This window comes from Rutidosis leptorrhynchoides, chromosome 11, assembly GCF_046630445.1.
Source record: "Rutidosis leptorrhynchoides isolate AG116_Rl617_1_P2 chromosome 11, CSIRO_AGI_Rlap_v1, whole genome shotgun sequence".
NCBI classification, from domain to species: Eukaryota; Viridiplantae; Streptophyta; class Magnoliopsida; order Asterales; family Asteraceae; genus Rutidosis; species Rutidosis leptorrhynchoides.
This window is the reverse complement of record NC_092343.1, coordinates 196,185,954-196,203,570: the sequence shown is the minus strand read 5'-3', so window position 1 is coordinate 196,203,570 and position 17,617 is coordinate 196,185,954. Positions and strand designations below refer to the sequence as shown.

Genomic DNA, 17,617 nt, shown 5'->3' with positions numbered 1-17,617 from the left:
GCTGGAACAGCAGAATTATATTGCATAATTAGAATAGCAACAATAAATAACAAAAGAACAACTATTTGACAAAACATAAACACCAGGAAGGCTTCCAAATTTTAATGGTTGATTTGGTGAGGGTCTATTTGGTGGTGGATGCATCATGGTTCATTAGTCTAGGGGTCTAATGGTTCGGTGATGGTCTGGTGGTGGTCTCATGGTGCTTCTATGGCCCGGTGGTGTTTGGGTGATAGTTCATTGGTCCTATGATGGTTTGGCAGTCCGGTGGGGATTCAGGGTCGGTCTGGTGTTTCGGTGGCGGTTGGGTGATCGCCGGTGGTCTTATTTTTCAGTGGTGGTTTAATGGTCTGGTTATGGTTTGTTGGTCCGGTGGTGCTCATTTCTACCACCGCCACCACAACCACCACGACCATTACCATTCAACACAACTACTCCACCACCACCATTATCACTCCCACTCTTCATTCATTATTTTTCATAGTTGGTGGTAGTTGGTAGGTGGTGGTGATGGATGGTGGTTAATGGTGGTGGGTGATAGTTGATGGCGGTAGTGGGTGGTGGTGGTAGTTGGTGGGTGGTATGGTGGTGGTTGGTAGTTGGGAGAGGTGGTGGTGGTTGGTGGTGGTGATGGTGGCTGGTGGGAGGTAGTGACTGTTGGTGGTGGGTGGTGCTTATGGATAGGTAGTAGTGGTGGTTAGTGTACGTAATGGTTGGTAGTTGGTAGGTGGTGGTGATGGATGGTGGTTAATGGTGGTGGGTGATAGTTGGCGGTGGAAGGTGGTGGGGTGGTGGTGGTTAGTAGTGGTAAGTAGTGGTGAGGTTGTGGTGGTTACTGGGAGGTAGTGGTTGTTGTTGTTGTTGGTGTAGGTGATTGGTGTTGGTGATTGGTGGTGGGTGGTGGTTATGAGTAGGTAGTGGAGGAAGGTGGTGGTTATTGGTGGTCGTGGTGGTTGGTGGTAGTTGGTAGGTGGTGGTGATGGATGGTGGTCGAAGGTGGTGATGGTGTGGTGGTAGTGGTTGAAGTTGGTGGTGGTAAGTGGGAGGTGGTGGTGGGTGGCGGTTATGAGTGGTTAATTAATTTTTTGATAAAGTTATAAAAATGTAATATTTAACATTTTGTTTCACTAAATTATTATAAGTTATAAGTTTTTTCTTGGATTAATTACATTTATTTTTAACAAGTTATTTTTTTTAATATATAGTTAACATCGCAACAAAACTGAAAGTATATGACTTATATGTAGCAACAGAAATTCAATAAAATGTTAAATAATTAGTCTACCGATTCGGTGAAATCAAAGGTTTTTTCTCAAAACACTTATCGTCGCCTATTCGCTGTGGGTTATCGTTTCGCCAAGTGAGTTTCTTTAAAAAAAAATTGTTCTCATTAATTTCTTGCTCTATTGTAATTGTTTTTTGCTGCCATTAATTTTCTTTCTTACCCTTTATTGATACTCAATGATCACGTATTCACGTATTCTGTCCATTATTATCTATTCAAATCATATATCGCGTACATATTTATTTAATATCTTATAAATTGAATTCAGTTTGATATTCAATTTTTGGTTAACGAAATTCAGAATGTTCAAAATTGAAAACCGTACAGAAAACCAATTTTTAAAATTCAGTTTCGATTTTACTTAATCCGAAAATGAATTTTCAAATTCGGTTTGATTTTTTTTTAATTTGGTTTCGGTTCAATATTCGGTCTAAACGGCGCCAGATCAAATCTTAAACACCCCTAGATTTTGCTGAAAAGAGATATGGACTAAATAATTTGGTTAAACAAAAAAAAAAAAACAAAAGTTCACGCTAAAACAATTTATAAAATTTAAAACCCTTAAATTATTCCCCAATTTTCAATCCGCCTTTTATTCTAAAAAATAGCAACCGTTTCCTTTTCATTTGTATAGGAACGAAATGAAAAAGTGTTAGAGATTTAAATTTGATTTGGCAAAGAATCCTTATTTTTTTTTTCAGTTTTCCCAAAGTGCGACACACGAAAAAAGGGGCACAATCGTCGCTGCTCCCATCGTTGGCGCCGCCTCTGCTACCACCACCGACGCCGCTTATGATATAATTTTTGGAGATACAAAGACAGGAAGCGGAACGAAATTACAATACACATGAACAATTGAAAATTTGCTAACTATTGGAATCTAATAGAGGTAGAAGCATATCTACTATCTAATCTAATTGAAATAAGATACTCCCTCCGTCTCATTCCAATAGTCCACAGACAAAAAACACGCAATTTTAGGAAATCCCACTAACTTCATTTCTCCACCAATGAAATATCTTCTCTCTTCAGATTCACCAATGAAATATCTTCTTTTCTTTCTATTTATGGAAGTGGACTATCAGAATGGGACAACCCAAAATGGAATACTGCCCTATTGGAATGAGACGGAGGTAGTAGTTGTTTAATTTGACTACTCCATGACTAAAAAAATAATTGTCCTAGTAATGGAAAAATGTTAATGGAATATTGTTAATAAAAAAGGAGTACTGTTACTTTTTTAACGAAGTTATAACTTAAAGTAAAAGTAAAGTAAAAGATATTCATTTTTCTTTGTTAATATTTGTAACGAATCTATATTTCTTAAAAGAAAAAAAGTTGTGCTTAAAAAATTTTAAAGATCCAGCGGCCCAAATTAACTCTCTTTATCTCAAATTCTTTTCTCATCCTAAATCTATTTCACTTCTATAATTCCCCAAAAATCTCCCTTCCCATCGCAGATGCTAAACGGATCGCTGCTTTTTTAAAACCCTAATCTATAACCGATTGCTTTTCTCAATCAGTCCTAATCGATTTCCCTAAAAACATCGCTAGAGATATAAGTACATGTATTTTCTCAATCGATTTCTTAACTAATTGCCTTTTACAATCGTTTAAGTAATCGATTTTTTTAACTAATTGCTTTTTCCAATCGTTTAAGTAATCAATTTCTTAATCGATTTGTTCAATCGATTACTTATCAAAATTGATTTGTTTCATTGATTTCTCCAATGGAAGTTCTCATTCGAATTTTTGAAGACAACTATGCAAAATGACTGTTTTTTTCTCAAACTTTTGCAATCTATAGGGTTTAATTAGATTGGTATTTTCATTTGTTGTAAAACTCGTTGGATCTGATAATAATGCCAAAACTGATCGAGGTTATAAATTGCGTGAAATTCACCATCTTCAGGTTTGTTCGTCATGGATTATTTCAATTTATTACGTATATTCCCAAATGTACATATAGATTTCCTGGATTGGTGCTTCAGTTAATAATGTTTTAAGGTTTAATTTGGGGTGGGAATGCTATATTGATGTCCTGAAACTTATGAAGAGACAGTTGTTGATTATCACTCCTTTGTAGTGGAAGAGAGTTTAATATTGTAAGTCAGTCTTTAGAAAAATATTATCACTCCTTTGCTATATACCTCTCCTGAAACTTATGCCTGTATTTGAAGCTTTTGTGCTCGGAAGGATAAGCATTCATTTAAAAATTAATCAATACTGTTAAAATAGTTCTTATTATGGTTTGTGGTTAGAAGTCATTCGTTTATACGACTATTTGTTGTTTTAAACCTTAAGTAAGGGAACAACTGCTATTTAAGGAGGATAAATCTGTTTGACAAGTTTGATTGGGTTGTTTAATCTGGGATACATAGATTGTAGTGACCCGAACTTTTTCATGTTTATATATATATTAAATGAAATTGTTATTTACATGATTAAGTGTTTCCAACATATTAAGCAATCAAACTTGTTAAGACTTGATTAATTGAAATAGGTTTTATATAGACAATTGACCACACAAGTTGACCGGTGATTCACGAACGTTAAAACTTGTAAAAACTATATGATGACATATATATGGTTATATATATATAGTTAACATGATATTATGATAAGTAAACATATCATTAAGTATATTAATAATGAACTACATATGTAAAAACAAGACTACTAACTTAATGATTTTGAAACGAGACATATATGTAACGATTATCGTTGTAACGACATTTAATGTATATATATATATATATATATATCATATTAAGAGATATTCGTACATCATAATATCATGATAATATAATAATTTAAAATCTCATTTGATATTATAAACATTGGGTTAACAACATTTAACAAGATCGTTAACCTAAAGGTTTCAAAACAACACTTACATGTAACGACTAACGATGACTTGACGACTCAGTTAAAATGTATATACATGTAGTGTTTTAATATGTATTCATACACTTTTGAAAGACTTCAAGACACTTATCAAAATACTTCTACTTAACAAAAATGCTTACAATTACATCCTCATTCAGTTTCATCAACAATTCTACTCGTATGCACCCGTATTCGTACTCGTACAATACACATCTTTTAGATGTATGTACTATTGGTATATACACTCTAATGATCAGCTCTTAGTAGCCCATGTGAGTCACCTAACAATGTGGGAACCATCATTTGGAAACTAGCATGAAATATCTCATAAAATTACAAAAATATGAGTAATCATTCATGACTTATTTACATGAAAATAAAATTACATATCCTTTATATCTAATCCATACACCAACGACCAAAAACACCTACAAACACTTTCATTCTTCAATTTTCTTCATCTAATTGATCTCTCTCAAGTTCTATCTTCAAGTTCTAAGTGTTCTTCATGAATTCTACAAGTTCTAGTTTCATAAAATCAAGAATACTTCCAAGTTTGCTAGCTTACTTCCAATCTTGTAGAGTGATCATCCAACCTCAAGAAATCTTTCTTATTTACAATAAGCTATCTTTTTAATACAAGTTAATAATCATATTCAAACTTTGATTCAATTTCTATAACTATAACAATCTTATTTCGAGTGAAAATCTTACATGAACTGTTTTCGTGTCATGATTCTGCTTCAAGAACTTTCAAGCCATCCAAGGATCCTTTGAAGATAGATCCATTTTTCTCATTTCTAGTAGCTTTATCCAGAAAACTTGAGGTAGTAATGATGTTCATAACATCATTCGATTCATACATATAAAGCTATCTTATTCGAAGGTTTAAACTTGTAATCACTAGAACATAGTTTAGTTAATTCTAAACTTGTTCGCAAATAAAAGTTAATCCTTCTAACTTGACTTTTAAAATCAACTAAACACATGTTCTATATCTATATGATATGCTAACTTAATGATTTAAAACCTGGAAACACGAAAAACACCGTAAAACCGAATTTACGCCGTCGTAGTAACATCGCGGGCTGTTTTGGGTTAGTTAATTAAAAACTATGATAAATTTTGATTTAAAAGTTGTTCTTCTGGGAAAATGATTTTTCTTATGAACATGAAACTATATCCAAAAATCATGGTTAAACTCAAAGTGGAAGTATGTTTTCTAAAATGGTCATCTAGACGTCGTTCTTTCGACTGAAATGACTACCTTTACAAAAATGACTTGTAACTTATATTTCCGACTATAAACCTATACTTTTTCTATTTAGATTCATAAAATAGAGTTCAATATGAAACCATAGCAATTTGATTCACTCAAAACGGATTTAAAATGAAGAAGTTATGGGTAAAACAAGATTGGATAATTTTTCTTGTTGTAGCAACGTGAAAATTGGTAAAAAATCTATATTAATCATATCCTAGCTAACTTATATTGTATTATACATGTATTCTAATATATTATGTAATCTTGGGATACCATAGACACGTATGCAAATGTTTTGACATATCATATCGACCCATGTGTATATATTATTTGGAACAACCATAGACACACTATATGCAGTAATGTGGGAGTTAGCTATACAGGGTTGAGGTTGATTTCAAAAATATATATACTTTGAGTTGTGATCTAGCCTGATACGTGTATACACTGGGTAGTGGATTGATTCAAGATAATATATATCAATTTTTTCTGTACATCTAACGTTGGACAACTAGTTATAGGTTACTAACGAGGACAGCTAACTTAATAAACTTATAACATCAAAATGTATTAAAAGTATTGTAAATATATTTTGAATATACTTTGATATATATGTACATATTTTTTATAGGTTCGTGAATCGACCAGTGGCCAAGTCTTACTTCCCGACGAAGTAAAAATCTGTGAAAGTGAGTTATAGTCCCACTTTTTAAATCTAATATTTTTGGGATGAGAATACATGCAGGTTTTATAAATGATTTACAAAATAGACACAAGTACGTGAAACTACATTCTATGGTTGAATTATCAAAATCGAATATGCCCCTTTTTATTAAGTCTGGTAATCTAAGAATTAGGGAACAGACACCCTAATTGACGCAAATCCTAAAGATAGATCTATTGGGCCTAACAAACCCCATCCAAAATACCAGATGCTTTAGTACTTCGAAATTTATATCATATCCGAAGGGTGTCCTGGAATGATGGGGATATTCTTATATATGCATCTTGTTAATGTCGGTTACCAGGTGTTCACCATATGAATGATTTTTATCTCTATATATGGGATGTATATCGAAATATGAAATCTTGTGGTCTATTGTTACGATTTGATATATATAGGTTAAACCTATAACTCACCAACATTTTTTGTTGACGTTTTAAGCATGTTTATTCTCAGGTGATTATTAAGATCTTCCGCTGTTGCATACTAAAATAAGGACAAGATTTGGAGTCCATGTTTGTATAATATTATGTAAAAACTGCATTCAAGAAACATATGTCGATGTAATATATTTCTATTGTAAACCATTATGTAATGGTCGTGTGTAAATAGTATATTTTAGATTATCATTATTTGATAACCTACGTAATGCTTTTGAAACCTTTATTGATAAAATAAAGGTTATGGTTGTTTTAAAAATGAATGCAGTCTTTGAAAAACGTCTCATATAGAGGTCAAAACCTCGCGACGAAATCAATTAATTTGGAACGTTTATAATCAATATGAACGGGACATTTCAGTTGGTATTCGAGCGTTGGTCTTAGAGAACCAGATTTTTGCATTAGTGTCTTATCGAGTTTGTTAGGATGCATTAGTGAGTCTGGACTTCGACCGTGTTTACTTGAAAAATTATTGCTTAACAAATTTTGTTGGAAACTATATATTTTTAACATGTGAATATTATGTGATATATTAATCTCTTAACGCGTTTGATATTATGTGATAGATGTCTACATCTAGAACAAGTCCCATTGACTCACCTAATAATAATGAAGAGTCAAATGTAAATTGGAATGATTCGTGGACTGATTCACAAGTTCCCGAAGAGGAACCGGAAGAAGAGTCGGAACCGGAAGAAGAATCGGAACCGAAGAAGAATCGGAACCGGAAGAAGAAATAGAACCAGTGGGAGAAATAATAAAACGGTTAAGTAGAAGAAAATCCTCAACCAACCGACCAAAGTTAATTATGGTCAATGGTGTTTCCGCCAAGGAAGCAAAGTATTGGGAGGATTACCAATTCTCCGATGAATCGGATCCCGACAAGGATTCCAATGATGTTATAGAAATTACCCCAACACAATTTAATAAGGCAAAAGAGAACAATAAGGGAAAGGGCATAAAAATAGAGAAATTTGATTCCAAACCCGATGAACTTTATATGTATCGTCAACACGCGTATTTCTTAAGTTGTGACAATAACCCGGGAACCTCTAAACCACCAGGTTTTTCTAAACCAATGTGGAAAACGACGGCTCGTATTAGGGGAACATCATATATCCCTAGAAACTTGGCAAAACAAACCAAAACCGAAGAAGAAGAAACGAGCGAGTCGAAATAAGATAGTTGTATTCGTGTGGTGTAATATATGTAATATAGTGCACTTATGCTTTATGATATATATGTAAAAATTGCTTGTATTAATAAGTATTTTTTTATGAATCTAACTCTTGTCTATTTTACAGTATAAAAACACAAAATGGATAGACAACCCAATATTTTAAGAGACCTACCCGGAGACATGATTGATGAACTCTTGTCTAGAGTCGGTCAGAATTCCTCGGCACAACTATTTAAGGCGAGATCAGTTTGTAAGACATTCGAAGAACGTTCCAAGAATGCCTTGATTTATAAAAGGATTTCGTTCGAAAGATGGGGGATATCACATTGGGAAATCCATAAGTTACGATGTGTTTACTTTGACGCATATATTGCGGGGAACCCAAATGCTATTTTACGCAACGGGTTAAGAAATTATTTTGACTCAATATATCTGAATATAGGACTTCGTGATTTAGAAAAAGCGGCTAACATGCAATATAAAGAAGGATGTTATGCTTACGGGTTAGTAATGTTCGCTTCTCACCAAAGTGAGAACAAGAACATCGGGCTACAACTATTAAACAAAATGTTCCCATAAGTGACGGAGTCGGTAATTGGGGTAAGAAATGAGGTTTTTAGGTTATTATCAGACTGTTGGTCATTACGTAACCTTCATCTTTTTGACGATGTTACAACACATTATCTAACTATCCGTCACAACAGTTATGTTCCACAAAACCAAGGATGGGAAGTGGTATTAGTAAAACCAGAATGCATGACTTGTTTCTGGACGTATGAATTACGTGTCTTTATTGCCTTTACTGAACGCCTTATTTATTAACTAGAATTATCCTCGCAACTACTTTGTATCAAAGTTTTATGTGCTATATTTCATGCTATATGTAAAAAAAAAAGCGGTATTGTAAGTTTGCAAGTTATTGTATAAAGGTTTGAATATGATTTTTTTTTTTGTGATTAGTTTTTCATATAGAATTGTAGTAGTTGAAATGGTATGTTAGCTACTAAGTATGAACTTAACGGGTAGGTACTACCCGAATTAAAGAGTATAAAACGCTAATATGAAGAAAGAACTTTTATAAATAAGTTCATATTACGCTACGAAATACTATTGACTACTCTTGATATTCTATATGATTAACTCGTTTCATTTGACTATTTTGAAGGAAATGGCACCGACTACTCGACACACCTTGAATATGAGCGAAGAGGAATTTCGTGCCTTTCTTGCTTCAAACATAGCCGCAGTACAGGCTGCGCTACATACCAACAATAACCTTGGATCTAGCAGTACAGGAAATCGTGTAGGATGCACCTACAAAGAATTCACTGCCTGCAAACCTTTAGAATTTGATGGAACCGAAGGACCGATCAGATTGAAACGGTGGACCGAGAAGGTCGAATCGGTGTTTGCCATAAGTAAGTGTACTGAAGAGGATAAAGTGAAGTACGCTACGCATACCTTCACAGGTTCTGCGTTAACATGGTGGAATACCTATCTAGAGCAAGTGGGACAAGATGATGCTTACGCACTACCGTGGTCAGCATTCAAGCACTTGATGAACGAGAAGTACCGTCCCAGAACCGAGGTCAATAAGCTCAAGACAGAACTTAGAGGGTTACAAACCCAAGGATTTGATATTACCACGTCCGAAAGACGATTCACAGAATTATGCCTATTGTGTCAGGGAGCGTTCGAAGATGAGAAAGAGAAGATCGATGCGTTTGTGAAAGGATTACCGGAAAGAATCCAAGAAGATATAAGTTCACACGAGCCCGCCTCCATACAACAGGCATGTAGAATGGCTCACAAACTAGTGAACCAGATTGAAGAAAGAATTAAAGAACAGACTACTGAAGAGGCCAATATGAAGCAAGTCAAAAGAAAGTGGGAGGAAAACGGTGATAAGAATCACCAATACAACAACAACAACAATTACAACAATAATCGCAACAACTATCCCAACAATCGCAACATCAATCGCAACTACAACAAATGGCCCAACAACAACAACAACAACAACAACAACAACAGCAGCAACTACAACAATCATCCCAACAACAATCAGAAGCAGCTATGACAAAGGTGTGAAAAGTATCACTCGGGGTTCTGCACAAAATTCTGCAACAAGTGTAAAAGAAATGGTCATAGCGCGGCGAAGTGTGAGGTCTACGGACCAGGGGTTAACAGAACGAAAGGAACAAATGGTGTCGGAACGAGTAATGGCGGAGCAAGTAGTGTCGGAGCAAGTTATGCCAATGTAGTTTGTTATAAATGTGGAAAACTGGGCCACATTATTAGAAATTGCCCGAACCAGGAGAACACGAATGGACAAGGCCGCGTAAGAGTTTTCAATATTAATGCGGCAGAGGCACAGGAAGACCCGGAGCTTGTTACGGGTACGTTTCTTATTGATAATAAATCTTCTTACGTTTTATTTGATTCGGGTGCGGATAGAAGCTATATGAGTAGAGATTTTTGTGCTAAATTAAGTTGTCCATTGACGCCTTTGGATAGTAAATTTTTACTCGAATTAGCAAATGGTAAATTAATTTCAGCAGATAATATATGTCGGAATCGAGAAATTAAACTGGTTAGCGAAACATTTAAGATTGACTTGATACCAGTAGAGTTAGGGAGTTTTGATGTGATAATCGGTATGGACTGGTTGAAAGAAGTGAAAGCAGAGATCGTTTGTTACAAAAATGCAATTCGCATTATACGAGAAAAAGGAAAACCCTTAATGGTGTACGGAGAAAAGGGCAACACGAAGCTACATCTTATTAGTAATTTGAAGGTACAAAAACTAATAAGAAAATGTTGCTATGCTGTTTTAGCACACGTTGAGAAAGTACAAACTGAAGAAAAAAGCATCAATGATGTTCCCGTCGCAAAAGAATTTCCCGATGTATTTTCGAAAAAATTACCGGGATTACCCCCACATCGATCCGTTGAATTTCAAATAGATCTTGTACTAGGAGCTGCACCAATAGCTCGTGCTCCTTACAGACTCGCACCCAGCGAGATGAAAGAACTGCAAAGCTAATTACAAGAACTTTTAGAGCTTGGTTTCATTCGACCAAGCACATCACCGTGGGGAGCTCCTGTTTTGTTTGTCAAGAAGAAAGATGGTACATTCAGGTTGTGTATCGACTACCGAGAGTTGAACAAACTTACCATCAAGAACCGCTACCCACTACCGAGAATCGATGACTTATTTGATCAACTACAAGGCTCGTCTGTTTATTCAAAGATTGACTTACGTTCCGGGTATCATCAAATGCGGGTGAAAGAAGATGATATTCCAAAGACTGCTTTCAGAACACGTTACGGTCATTACGAGTTTATGGTCATGCCGTTTGGTTTAATTAATGCACCAGCTGTGTTCATAGACCTTATGAACCGAGTGTGTGGACCATACCTTGACAAATTTGTCATTGTTTTCATTGATGACATACTTATTTACTCAAAGAATGACCAAGAACATGGTGAACATTTGAGAAAGGTGTTAGAAGTATTGAGGAAGGAAGAATTGTACGCTAAGTTTTCAAAGTGTGCATTTTGGTTGGAAGAAGTTCAATTCCTCGGTCACATAGTGAACAAAGAAGTTATTAAGGTGGATCCGACAAAGATAGAAACTGTTGAAAAGTGGAAAACCCCGAAAACTCCGAAACAAATACGCCAGTTTTTAGGACTAGCTGGTTACTACAGAAGGTTCATCCAAGACTTTTCCAGAATAGCAAAACCCTTGACTGTATTAACGCATAAAGAGAAGAAATTTGAATGGAAGGATGAACAAGAGAAAGCGTTTCAGTTATTGAAGAAAAAGCTAACTACGGCACCTATATTGTCATTGCCTGAAGGGAATGATGATTTTGTGATATATTGTGACGCATCAAAGCAAGGTCTCGATTGTGAATTAATGCAATGAACGAAGGTGATTGCTTATGCGTCTAGAAAATTGAAGATTTACGAACAAAATTATACGACGCATGATTTGGAATTAGGCGCGGTTGTTTTTGCATTAATGACTTGGAGGCACTACTTATATGGGGTCAAAAGTATTATATATACCGACCACAAAAGTCTTCAATACATATTTAATCAGAAACAACTGAATATGAGGCAGCGTAGGTGGATTGAATTGTTGAATGATTACGACTTTGAGATTCGTTACCACCCGGGGAAGGCAAATGTGGTAGCCGACGCCTTGAGCAGGAAGGACAGAGAACCCACACGAGTAAAATCTATGAATATAATGATTCACAATAACCTTACTACTTAAATAAAGGAGGCGCAACAAGGAGTTTTAAAAGAGGGAAATTTAAAGGATGAAATACCCAAAGGATCGGAGAAGCATCTTAATATTCGGGAAGACGGAACCCGGTATAGGGCTGAAAGGATTTGGGTACCAAAATTTGGAGATATGAGAGAAATGGTACTTAGAGAAGCTCATAAAACCAGATACTCAATACATCCTGGAACGGGGAAGATGTACAAGGATCTCAAGAAACATTTTTGGTGGCCGGGTATGAAAGTTGATGTTGCTAAATACGTAGGAGAATGTTTGACGTGTTCTAACGTCAAAGCTGAGCATCAGAAACCATCAGGTCTACTTCAACAACCCGAAATCCCGGAATGGAAATGGGAAAACATTACCATGGATTTCATCACTAAATTGCCAAGGACTGGAAGTGGTTTTGATACTATTTGGGTAATAGTTGATCGTCTCACCAAATCAGCACACTTCCTACCAATAAGAGAAGATGACAATATGGAGAAGTTAGCACGACTGTATTTGAAGGAAGTCATCTCCAGACATGGAATACCAATCTCTATTATCTCTAATAGGGATGACAGATTTATTTCAAGATTCTGGCAGACATTACAGCAAGCATTAGGAACTCGTCTATACATGAGTACTGCCTATCATCCACAAACTAATGGACAGAGTGAAAGGATGATACAAACATTTGAAGACATGCTACGAGCATGTGTTATTGATTTCGGAAACAGTTGGGATCGACATCTACCATTAGCAGAATTTTTCTACAACAACAGCTACCATTCAAGCATTGAGATGGAACCATTTGAAGCACTTTATGGTAGAAAGTACAGGTCTCCGATTTGTTGGAGAGAAGTGAGGGATAGATAGATTACGGGTCCGGAGATAATACAAGAAACTACCGAGAAGATCATCCATATTCAACAACGGTTGAAAACCGCCCAAAGTCGACAAAAGAGCTACGCTGACATTAAAAGAAAAGATAGAGAATTTGAAATTGGAGAGATGGTCATGCTTAAAGTTGCACCTTGGAAAGGTGTTGTTCGATTTGGTAAATGAGGAAAATTAAGTCCAAGGTATATCGGACCATTCAAGATTATTGATCGTGTCGGACCAGTAGCTTACCTACTTGAGTTACCTCAACAACTCGCGGCTGTACATAACACTTTCCACGTCTCGAATTTGAAGAAATGTTTTGCTAAAGAAGACCTCACTATTCTGTTAGATGAAATCTAAATCAACGAAAAACTTCAATTCATCGAAGAACCCGTCGAAATAATGGATCGTGAGGTTAAAAGACTTAAGTAAAACAAGATACCAATTGTTAAGGTTCGATGGAATGCTCGTAGAGGACCCGAGTTCACCTGGGAACGAGAAGATCAGATGAAGAAGAAATACCCGCATTTATTTCCAGAAGATACGTCAACACCTCCAACTGCTTAAAATTTCGGGACGAAATTTATTTAACTGGTAGGTACTGTAGTGACCCGAACTTTTCCATGTTTATATATATATTAAATGAAATTGTTATTTACATGATTAAGTATTTTCAACATATTAAGCAATCAAACTTCTTAAGACTTGATTAATTGAAATAGGTTTCATATAGACAATTGACCACCCAAGTTGACCGGTGATTCACGAACGTTAAAACTTGTAAAAACTATATGATGACATATATATGGTTATATATATAGTTAACATGATATTATGATAAGTAAACATATCATTAAGTATATTAATAATGAACTACATATGTAAAAACAAGACTACTAATTTAATGATTTTGAAACGAGACATATATGTAACGATTATCGTTGTAACGACATTTAATGTATATATATCATATTAAGAGATATCCGTACATCATAATATCATGATAATATAATAATTTAAAATCTCATTTGATATTATAAACATTGGGTTAACAACATTTAACAAGATCGTTAACCTAAAGGTTTCAAAACAACACTTACATGTAACGACTAACGATGACTTAACGACTCAGTTAAAATGTATATACATGTAGTGTTTTAATATGTATTCATACACTTTTGAAAGACTTCAAGACACTTATCAAAATACTTCTACTTAACAAAAATGCTTACACTTACATCCTTGTTTAGTTTCATCAACAATTCTACTCATATGCACCCGTATTCGTACTCGTACAATACACAGCTTTTAGATGTATGTACTATTGGTATATACACTCCAATGATCAGCTCTTAGCAGCCCATGTGAGTCACCTAACACATGTGGGAACCATCATTTGGCAACTAGCTTGAAATATCTCATAAAATTACAAAAATATGAGTAATCATTCATGACTTATTTACATGAAAACAAAATTACATATCCTTTATATCTAATTGTAACGACCCGTCAAAATCGCTATTGACGCGGCACGTTAATCATTGATTCCACAGTGAGGTTTTGACCTCTATATGATAAGTTTTGATAAAATATTGCATTCATTAAAATAAGTGACTTTCTAAACATAGAAAGTTAGAAACATGTGGGCGAGTGCTTAGGTATAAGCAAAACCCCGAAATACATAAGTCTTTAATTTACAGGTTGACATCACAGTCCAATTATTTATTACACAACGCAGTTTTATTTTGAATGCAATAAACTTTGTACAAAGCATGAGAGACTCCATGCAGGCAACAAGCACATCACAGCGGAAGCATTCTAAGGACCTGAGAATAAAACATGCTAAAAAGTCAACACGGATGTTGGTGAGTTATAGGTTTAATTGCTCGAGTCATAAACATATATAAAGATAGACCACAAGATTTCATCAAAAGTTTATCAATAGATTCTACGTAACAGAGCACCCTGGTAACTAAACTTAACGCTATAGTGATAATTACCCCATTCATTTTAATACACGCAAACCAACGTGAAATGTCCCGTTCTTATTGATTAAAAACGTTCCATATTAATTGATTTAGTTGCGAGGTTTTGACCTCTATATGAGACGTTTTTTTTTAAAGACTGCATTCATTTTAAAACAAACCATAACCTTTATTTCATCAATAAAGGTTTAAAAAGCTTTACGTAGATTATTAAATAATGATAATCTAAAATATCCTGTTTACACACGACCATTACATAATGGTTTACAATACAAATATGTTACAACAAAATAAGTTTCTTGAATGCAGTTTTTACACAATATCATACAAGCATGGACTCCAAATCTCGTCCTTATTTAAGTATGCGACAGCGAAAGCTCTTAATAATCACCTGAGAATAAACATGCTTAAAACGTCAACAAAAATGTTGGTGAGTTATAGGTTTAACCTATATATATCAAATCATAATAATAGACCACAAGATTTCATATTTCAATACACATCCCATACATAGAGATAAAAATCATTCATATGGTGAACACCTGGTAACCGACATTAACAAGATGCATATATAAGAATATCCCCATCATTCCGGGACACCCTTCGGATATGATATAAATTTCGAAGTACTAAAGCATCCGGTACTTTGGATGGGGTTTGTAAGGCCCAATAGATCTATCTTTAGGATTCGCGTCAATTAGGGTGTCTGTTCCCTAATTCTTAGATTACCAGACTTAATAAAAAGGGGCATATTCGATTTCTATAATTCAACCATAGAATGTAGTTTCACGTACTTGTGTCTATTTTGTAAATCATTTATAAAACCTGCATGTATTCTCATCCCAAAAATATTAGATTTTAAAAGTGGGACTATAACTCACTTTCACAGATTTTTACTTCGTCGGGAAGTAAGACTTGGCCATTGGTTGATTCACGAACCTATAACAATATATACATATATATCAAAGTATGTTCAAAATATATTTACAACACTTTTAATATATTTTGATGTTTTAAGTTTATTAAGTCAGCTGTCCTTGTTAGTAACCTACAACTAGTTGTCCACAGTTAGATGTACAGAAATAAATCGATAAATATTATCTTGAATCAATCCATGACCCAGTGTATACGTATCTCAGTATTGATCACAACTCAAACTATATATATTTTGGAATCAACCTCAACCCTGTATAGCTAACTCCAACATTCACATATAGAGTGTCTATGGTTGTTCCGAAATATATATAGATGTGTCGACATGATAGGTCGAAACATTGTATACGTGTCTATGGTATCTCAAGATTACATAATATACAATACAAGTTGATTAAGTTATGGTTGGAATAGATTTGTTACCAATTTTCACGTAGCTAAAATGAGAAAAATTATCCAATCTTGTTTTACCCATAACTTCTTCATTTTAAATCCGTTTTGAGTGAATCAAATTGCTATGGTTTCATATTGAACTATATTTTATGAATCTAAACAGAAAAAGTATAGGTTTATAGTCGGAAAAATAAGTTACAAGTCGTTTTTGTAAAGGTAGTCATTTCAGTCGAAAGAACGACGTCTAGATGACTATTTTAGAAAACATACTTCCACTTTGAGTTTAACCATAATTTTTAGATATAGTTTCATGTTCATAATAAAAATCATTTTCTCAGAATAACAACTTTTAAATCAAAGTTTATCATAGTTTTTAATTAACTAACCCAAAACAGCCCGCGGTGTTACTACGACGGCGTAAATCCGGTTTTACAGTGTTTTTCGTGTCTCCAGGTTTTAAATCATTAAGTTAGCATATCATATAGATATAGAACATGTGTTTAGTTGATTTTAAAAGTCAAGTTAGAAGGATTAACTTTTGTTTGCGAACAAGTTTAGAATTAACTAAACTATGTTCTAGTGATTACAAGTTTAAACCTTCAAATAAGATAACTTTATATGTATGAATCGAATGATGTTATGAACATCATTACTACCTTAAGTTCCTTGGATAAACCTAATGGAAAAGAGAAAAATGGATCTAGCTTCAACGGATCCTTGGATGGCTCGAAGTTCTTGAAGCAGAATCATGACACGAAAACAAGTTCAAGTAAGATCATCACTTGAAATAAGATTGTTATATTTATAGAAATTGAACCAAAGTTTGAATATGATTATTACCTTGTATTAGAATGATAACCTACTGTAAGAAACAAAGATTTCTTGAGGTTGGATGATCACCTTACAAGATTGGAAGTGAGCTAGCAAACTTGAAAGTATTCTTGATTTTATGTAACTAGAACTTGTAGAATATATGAAGAACACTTAGAACTTGAAGATAGAACTTGAGAGAGATCAATTAGATGAATAAAATTGAAGAATGAAAGTGTTTTTAGGTGTTTTTGGTCGTTGGTGTATGGATTAGATATAAAGGATATGTAATTTTGTTTTCATGTAAATAAGTCATGAATGATTACTCATATTTTTGTAATTTTATGAGATATTTCATGCTAGTTGCCAAATGATGGTTCCCACATGTGTTAGGTGACTCACATGGGCTGCTAAGAGCTGATCATTGGAGTGTATATACCAATAGTACATACATCTAAAAGCTGTGTATTGTACGAGTACGAATACGGGTGCATACGAGTAGAATTGTTGATGAAACTGAATGAGGATGTAATTGTAAGCATTTTTGTTAAGT

General features: G+C 34.4%; 1 long non-coding RNA gene across 2 annotated transcripts in view; it reads left to right on the top strand.

Annotated features, from left to right (window-relative positions):
* The first annotated feature begins 2,917 nt into the window (after nucleotides 1-2,917).
* Nucleotides 2,918-17,617, top strand: part of LOC139877418 (uncharacterized) — a 37,547-nt gene continuing 22,847 nt past the window's right edge. The window contains exon 1 of one of the 2 annotated variants that reach the window (XR_011768575.1): nucleotides 2,918-3,197. This is a non-coding gene — a long non-coding RNA (uncharacterized lncRNA). Of the gene's footprint in view, nucleotides 3,198-3,217; nucleotides 3,391-17,617 lie in introns of those variants that run through there. The other variant, XR_011768573.1, reaches the window with a different exon arrangement.